General features: G+C 38.9%; 1 non-coding gene across 1 annotated transcript; it reads left to right on the plus strand.

The window, feature by feature from the left end:
- Positions 1-4,683: 4,683 nt before the first annotated feature.
- TRNAI-GAU lies at positions 4,684-4,757 on the plus strand. Its single transcript has one exon. It is a non-coding gene; the product is annotated as a tRNA-Ile (tRNA).
- Positions 4,758-8,817: the final 4,060 nt, after the last annotated feature.

Here is an 8,817-nt window from a genome sequence, read left to right on the forward strand (position 1 = left end):
TGCATCAATGAAAGTTCAAGAACCTGTACTTAAACATAATTTGCAACGTTCTGTTATTTTTTGTATGTTTAGAATGCTGAAATGTTTTTGAAGTTAAATAAACAGTATTACATTTAAAAAAAAAAAAAAAAAAGTGAGTATCCCTAGATGATCAAATAATCCCACCATGACAGCATTCCATTGAAAGTATATCCAGTAATCTCTTTTGTTTGCTGCAATGTTTTAAGTGTTTCCTTATGCTAGTGAACAATCCTTGTCTAAAGCAAAGTGTTTCTCCTACCTCTGTGTGAGAAAGTCATCTTCTTTGTGAAAGAGCTGTATAAATACAGAAAGAAAAGAAGTGAACCACTGCTGCTACAAAGGATGAATCAATCCTAGCAACCAGAGGATGACAAAATCCCCTAAATCCAATATCTCTAACCAGATTTTAAACCACTTGAGTACAGGAAACTTGACTTCTGCCTAGTTTACCTTCACAAAGGATAAGAAGTAGAGTTAGAGAAATATTTTCTAATTAATTGTTCAAAGTTAGCAAATTGAAACAAGAAATTCTTGACCCTGTTTGAAGATTTAAAACAGCAATGACAAAACAATATAAAGTAAAAATAAACACTCTTGCTAGCCTGCAGTGGAGAATAGTCAGAAACTATTCTTGTGATCTAATTAAAGAGTGCCAGTCAATTCATTATTAAGCTTTAGAGCCTTTGTCATTATCATATTTCAAGAACATTTAAAAATCTCTATAAAGCATATGTCCAATTACAAAATAAACATGTCTTATGTTGTATGTTTTCATATATACAAAGGAAAGATGCCTGTAAAAAGTGGGAATTTGCATGTACAAAATGCCAGGGAAAATGGGCTGATTTTATCCTTTTTTTTTTTTTCCTCATTCTCCCCCACCTCCCTGCCATCCCCAGGAAGCACCCACCTAAATACAACTGATAGGAAGGCCTTGAAAAACGAGGAAAGAGTTCTTCCTGGGAGCTGACCATTGCGGCTGGGAAAAAAAATGTCCAACACAGAAATTAGTTGGCCCAGTTTGAATGAGGAGGCCAATCACTAACCACAGTTCCCCCATCTCCAACAGCTGCGTGACTGCTTAGGTATGCTTGGGGAGATAAACGTAAGACTAAGGACAATAGATAATAAGTGCAGAATGTTATGACAGCTAGCTGAGAACCGACACATGGAGCTTAGAGCTGCTCAGGCAAGGGTACTGTCTCAGTGCTAGCCCGTCTTCTTCTTCCTTCCTTGCTCTGTAGGCTGTAGCCTCCTTTCTCATCTTCAGCAGCTGCCACTGTGTACATGCCTGCTAGTAGTTCTTTTTTCTGGTCTACAGTCTCCCTGAAGGAAACCAGAATATATAAACCCAAAGTATGCTTCTTTGACATAAAAATTATTTTTGAGCTCAAAGCAATTAAGCAGCAGCAAATGGGGCTGGCTGCTTAGCTCCATTGGTTAGAGCACAACCTTACAATACCAAGGTCATGGATCCCCATGCTGGCCAGCCAACAACAAAAAGAAGCAGCAAATTGAGAAAAAGCTCTCCCTATTCTCCTGCTTTTATGCCTAAAGACAAGATATAAATTTCTCTTTACTGGAGACAACTCTAGACTCCACCAGAGGAATCTGCAAACAAACCTTACTCTGTTAGTGTCTTCCCATATATTTACCTTCCCACAGTTTCCTGACCTTGGAAGCCTGAACCATTTTCCTTCGTCCTGTCATTTCTCTACACATTCATTGCTCTTTGTTGAGGATGCTATGTAAGTGTAGCACTAAGCCACCATTTTGAGTTACTTTTTGCTTTCTCTCTCATGACATGTGCTATATGTGTTAATAAACCATCTGTTTTTCTCTTGTTAATCTGTCTTTTGTTACAGGGTCTGTTCCAACTAAGAAGTTTTGAGGGCTGAGGAAAAAAATATTTTGTATTTCCTACATTCTCATCCCTCACTTTTCTTTCAGGCGCTAAAAACAAACCAACAACAGGAGTTTTTTTCTCTTCAGGAGTTTTGTTGTTAATCATTACCACCAGGAACTAAGTCAGAGTGAAAAATCATGACAGAAAAAGGGAAGTTACAATGTTCTCACAGTAGCCTCGTTTCCGACTTAGTAAATGACAAGTAGAAAAACAATTTTAGAATTTTTTTCTCTCTACTTTTATTTCTCCGGTGGCAGGGAATGTGGAATTTTCCTTTTGTGCTCCTCTTATTCCACATTTAGATGTAAATTATGCCTCAAGATAAAATCCTGGTGCAATAATAAGTTTCTCTTTGGAAAGGTAGGCCAGTTAGCGCAGCTGGTTAGAGAGCAGAGTGACAACAACAGCGTCAAGTGTTCAGATCCCTGTCCCCACCAGCCACACACACAAAAAAGTACCTCTTTGGTACAAGTGGCAAATCACATCTTTTGTAACTCCTAGAACTTTTCCTTGCCCAGGCAAAATCTTTTGTGCAAAATGGAGAACATGATAATCTCAAGTGAGTTACGTGAGTTGGTTACCTCCTTCTGGAAAGAGTGAAGAAAAAAAAACCTCACTTGCAGTCGACATTTGGAGTCACACATTTTGTTATTTAGAAGAAGCCTGTGTGTAAAGACTTGGCACCCTAAAAAGGGCCGGCCTGTGGCTCACTCGGGAGAGTGCGGTGCTGATAAAGACTTGGCACCCTAAAAGAAACAGGATTATGAAGAAATTTGAATTTTTTTAAGAATTTGATTTTCAGAAAGAATACACATTTTTTTTTTAATTAAGAAGAGCTAAAGAATAATGATTTGGTTAAATTTTGCTTAGTAATATGAGAATTTAGTTTAAGAAATTCTTCAGATATCGATGTGAAGTTGGGATCTGAGTACCTAAAATGTTCTCTCCAACATTTATCTTCCAAGTCCTTCTTGGTTAGCTAATTTCTAGTAATGTTATTCCTTTCTAAATTATTCATAATTTAAAAGTGGATTTTTAATCACCAAAAACATTCCTAAGGGGATAAAGGAAAGACTAGTGGTGGAATTCAGGCAACATGGCAACTGGTAGAGGAGATACCTCTGTCTGAATACCTCATATTCTAATATGCTTCTGGTTTCTTCTTAGGAATGCTTAGTCACTGTCACACATCTTCTGTAATTGCTGTTGGCTCACTTACAATTTAAAGTATAGGAATTTTGTTAAGTTCCTGTTTTCCATTCTTCTTTTCCAAACAAATCATGACAGGATCTACTATCGGTTATTTATATTTTGACTGAAACTTATTCACATTATTTCGCCACTTCCAGACTTAACTGCATTTGTCTTGTAGTTCTGATAAAATTTCACCTAACAGACCTAGATACTTAGCCTGCTGACCTTTTACTTTGTCAGACTTAGCTGAGTGAAATAATCCTGATTCATGTCAAATGAAAGCTGGACGCTCTAATCCCAAGGGGATCCTCACATACTCAGCAAGGCAGTTGAATGCCATAATCCTGAGATAGGCTCCAAATGCAGAGTAGACCACTTCCAATCAGTTTGCACAACTCATAAACTCAGGAATCAGTAACCAAAGACATCACTCAGAGACTTTGTTTTCCTAATATGGGACAGATGTAGTTTTCCATATTTTTTTTTTTTTTTTTTTAAAGGATGACCGGTAAGGGGATCTCAACCCTTGGCTTGGTGTTGTCAGCACCACGCTCAGCTAGTGAGCAAACCGGCCATCCCTATATAGGATCCGAACCCGTGGCCTTGGTGTTATGAGCACCGCACTCTACCGAGTGAGCCACGGGCCGGCCCATCCATATTTTGACTTTAAAGACTATCCAATTTTTCCTCTCCCAAGTCTCATTCCCAATGGCCTACTTGGAGTGCTTAAATAGCTCCGTCCTTGGCAATAACACTTTTTAACCAAGTTCTCGTTCTTTGGCCTCTAATAGCCATTACATTTTTCTTTAACATCTTTGGGAAATAAAAGGCTTTATATCTTTTCAAAGGAATTTCAGATGTCCAGGGACAGAGAGATGAGTATTTGAAGAGTGGAGTAGTGAGGAGTAGGATAACCTTTCCATGACCCTGAAATGTTACTTGTCTGACTGGGATTATACCCAGTTGAGAATCACTAAATCTTCTCTTTTACCATTAACTAAGAATTGGTTAACATGCTATTTTTTGTATTACTAAAGCATTGTTAATTATTATTTGTTCCCCAGATAGAAAAATTAGAATACAGAATGTACTTTTTCATACTGCATGTGTTCTCAGAGGTACAACAAATACACTATTTATCTGTGCTTGGCTTTTATTGTTTAACATTCATGAAATATGCTAATGACACAAACTTAAGAAAGTATAGAAATATTGGTTTTATTCCTTAAAAGTTCACTCCAGTTTTCTATACATAGAGAGTTTACACCCTAAGATTTCCTTAAGTTATAGTGAAATCGCTTCATACTCAAAATATCAGCTGAGTTTTTTGTGCTGGTGATGACAGTGAAGGACTATTAAGAAGTATCAACCCAGCAGCAGATCCAAAAAAAAAAAAAAAGAAGTAGAAGGTTTCACTTCTATATGGTGATTATAAAAAGTTATCCATTGAAGGTAGGGGAGTTTGTGCATGTGTTGGGGCAGGAGGTACATGGGAACTCTCTGTACTTTCCACTCAATTTTGCTGTGAATCTAAAACTTAAAAAAAAAAAAAATTTAAGATTGGCTGGTTAGCTCAGTTGGTGAGAGTGTGGTGCTGATAACACCAAGGTCCAAGTTTCGATCCCTGTACCAGTCAGCTGCTAAAAAATAAAATAAAATGAAATAAAATAAGTTTATTAAAATAAAAGTTATCCAAGTTGGAGTGAAAGAGAAACTGACTGCGTAGGGTCCTCCCTTGGCCATATTTTGACACAAATGGTAGTTAACATTTACTGACTTGTTAACAGTATGGTAGATACTGTGCTAAGTGATTCACCTGCTAGAGCCAGGACTGAGATTTGTCACCAAGTATCTGTTCTTGTCTTCCCCTTAATATTAAAACTCTCAATTTTTAGTTGGGCATTTGGCTTCCCAGTATAAAGCCTTCATTTTCTAGCCACTCTTGCAGGTAGGTGTACCAAATGACTAAATTTCTGGCAGAGAAGTATGACAGGACTGAAAAGCTCCCCTTTCAGCTAGATGTGACCACAGAGATAAGTTCTAACTAACAGGTGTAAGCAAAAGTAGTATCACATGCACTTCTGGAAAATTGTCTTTAAAAGAAGGTGGCATGGTCTTCACACCTTTCTTGTTTCACTAGCTAGAAGTTTCAGCAGGTTTTCAAGAAGATTTTGAGGACGGAAGAGTAATAATATAGAAGACGACTGGGCCCTTGAGGACTGTGGTCCCTGTGGAGCTGATTTCAGTCCCTACTTTACTTCCAACTTAATCTACGTGAAAGAAAAAAAAACTTCCATCTTATTTAAATATCTGTTGTTTTCAGGTTTCTGTGTTTCATGCTAAATGGATTCCTAATAGAAACAGGATTAACTACTTGGAAGTGGAGTATTATACCTAACAAAACTAAAAATATGGTGCTGGGCTTAGAAGTTGGGTCGCAGGTGATATAGACTCAATATCACAGGCTCATAACTCGGTGGCAAACATTTCTCTGCTTTAGCTTGAAAAGAAGACCACATACTGACAGGCTGTGGCTTTAGGGGAAATTATAGGAAAGATTAATGATTTTTATGTGTATTGGTTGCTTCTTGATATTTTCAGAAAGCCTTACAAGCTAGAAAAAGGCAGTAGAGAAGCAGAGATAGAAGGAAGGGACTACAGCTTTGCTAAAGAGGTGCTATCTGTCTGAGGCCTGCAATTGAAGTTGATAATTTGGATTCTTATAGGGATGAAAGGGCAAATGCTTTTGCACCCAAAGCTGAACAAGTTATAAGCAGTGGCTAAAAACCTACAAGCTTAGGAAGAGATAAAACTAGTGCCTCATCATACAAAAGCATCAACCTGCTGGCAAAAAGTAGGTTAAGGGTACTTTTTTCCCACCCATGTCTGTTTTAAATGACTTCAGGGTAGCTGCCATTAAATTGACAGAGAAATGGATTGACAAAATATTATAACCAATAAGTGAAAGACCAGTCTTCAGGCTTAAAAAATCCTTTGTTCTAGACAAGATCTTTGGCTGTGATTACAAGGATGGGGAGTTGACTGAAAGTAAATAAAAAAGAATTCCTATTTGAAAGAATGATATAGCCTGCAAAAATTTATGATTATTCAACCTTTAAAGTAATACCACGCCTGTACAAATAGGAAATGGGCAGAACAAAGAATGCATCTCCCAAAAAATGCATAACTCTCCAAAGTCAATGACAGATATGATCATGGAGGATATTGCTCAAGGAGTCACTTCTGAGATAGCAAAGCCAGGGGCCATGAAGAGCTGTATCAGTCTTCTATGATGCCATAACAAAATACCACAGACTGGGTAGCTTAAACAAGGCAAATTTATTTTCTCACAGTTCTGGAGGCTGGAAGTCCAAGATTGGGGTATCAGCAGGTTTGGTTTCTCCTGAGGCCTCTCTCCTTTGCTTGCAGATTCATATATTCTTGCTGGGTCTTCACATGGCCTTTCCTCTGTGCATATGCTTCCCTGGTATCTCTTCCTCTTCTTATGAGGATACCAGTCATATTGAACTAAGGCCCCACCCTATGACCTCATTTAACCTTAATTAACTCCTTAAAGGCCCATTCTCCAAATACAGTCATATTGGGGGTTAGGGCTTCAACATATGACTTTCGGGTGAGACACAATTCAATCCATAACAAGGACAGTAAATAAAAGCATTCATCACAGAGAGCAGAACCAAGCTCTGCCTGGTTAGACTAATCAAGGAACTCCATTCCCAGGCCAGGGAATCTTTGCAATTCCTGCCCAGAAGGGTTTGATAATTTCTGTGGACCAGTGCCAGTGAGTGTTGTGTGTTTCTTATTTTTCCTTTATCCAACTGAAATTTTAATTAAGGTTATCCTATTCCAGTTTCTTTTTCTTTTTTTCTTTTTTTTTTTTTTTTGACCAGTAAGGGGATCGCAACCCTTGGCACGGTGTTGTCTGCACCACACTCAGCCAGTGAGCGGCACCATCCCTATATAGGATCCAAACCCACGGCCTCAGTGCTACTAGCGCCGCACTCTCCCGAGTTAGCAACGGGGCCGGCCCCTATTCCAGTTTCAACATTATTTATTGAGTTTGAGTGAGGGGGTAGGGCAAATAAATTTTAGTTTATTAGTTTCTGGACCATGAGCTGCTATGTCTAGACAAGATGGAGATGATTAAATATCACCCAGAATTTCAGGACTTTGAGCTTAAAGCAGAAACCAGATGACACTTTGAAGTTATCTCTCCTAGGGAGGAGATCTCTATGTGGAAAGAAGGAGCACGTGGATGAGAGAATTGTGGCAAAGACTGCTACTCGTAGCCTAATATGTTCTTTCTTCTGCTTTCAAGTTTTAGCTGGACTTAAGACTGTCTAAATAAAGACTACATTTCTCAGCATCCCTTGTAGCTGTGTGAGATTTCCAGGAAATGCTTTTAAAAAGAATGAACCCTACTTTACTCTTTTCTCCTTCCTGCTGGCTGGAATGAGGACATGATTTTTGGAGCTTCCTTTGCCATGTGAGACTATGTAGTAAACCTGCCTGCTATGGATGCCAGCACAAAAATATCTCAAGAGCTAGGTCCCTTTCACTGTGGAATGACTACCCCTAGGCTTTTATTACAAGAGACAGAAAGAGATAAACTAGACTTTTAAAGCCAGTATTATTTGGGGTATGCTGGATTGTTCTGTTGTCAGTGTACCTAATCTGGGTGGTATGTTTCCCAGAATCTCCTTTCCTGGATGGCTTCAGGTTAGAGTTGACCACAAGAGAAGCTTTCTCATGATTTGCAAGATTGAAAGTGAAACATTAGCTATGACTTACTGAAAGTCAGTATCATGCCACATGGTAATAGGCAGATGTGAGGTGCCCAGTGGGACCAGCTTGTCCATTCTCCTCTGTTCTATACCAGTCTCTTCTTCCTGACTGCTACCCCTGTTGATCAACAGCAGTTGCAGGCCCACCACCAGAGACTTAGCAGTGGATACACAAAGGCATCTGGAGAGAGGCATGTCTTCCCATAAAGTGCTCAGAGAGCTTCCCATTTACAGACCCACTTTGGCTGATGTATGTGCTTGGTTTCTCAGATATTCTTGCAAGCTTCAACTTGTTCACCCACCCCAGGCTTCAGGAGGACCAACTTCCCCTTCTGGATCGTTACTTTTTCAACTCCTTCCACAATTGTGTAAGCTCTAATTCCAATAATAAATCCCTTGTCTAATAACACTCACAGTGGCTCTATTCCTTCACCAAACCCTGACTGATACATTGAATTTTCTGACATATGTAGATCACCTTTATTCCAACATCACATACATTATCTTCCTAAGAACCATGGTGCTACAGTTGAATGTGTCTCTCAAATTTCACTGTTGGAAACAATCCCTAAATTCATATATTGATAGTATTTGGAGGTGGGGCCTTTAGGAGGTAATTAGGGCTAGATAAACTTATCAGAATGGGAACTCATGATGGGACCAGTGGCTCTTGCCCTCTTGCCATGTGACAACATCTGCCACATTAAGATGCAGCAAGAAGGCCCTCACAAAATGCCAGTACCATGCTCTTGGACTTCCCAGCCTCCAGAACCATGAACTAAATAAACTTCTTATCTTTATAAATTACCCAGCAACAAAAAGCAATGGTTACAGGAACAGAAAATTGACTAAGACACATGGGAAGATGGCACTGCTATCATCTCCATTTTA

This window comes from Galeopterus variegatus, unplaced genomic scaffold (genome assembly GCF_000696425.1).
Source record: "Galeopterus variegatus unplaced genomic scaffold, G_variegatus-3.0.2 Scaffold6643, whole genome shotgun sequence".
Lineage (NCBI taxonomy): Eukaryota > Metazoa > Chordata > Mammalia > Dermoptera > Cynocephalidae > Galeopterus > Galeopterus variegatus.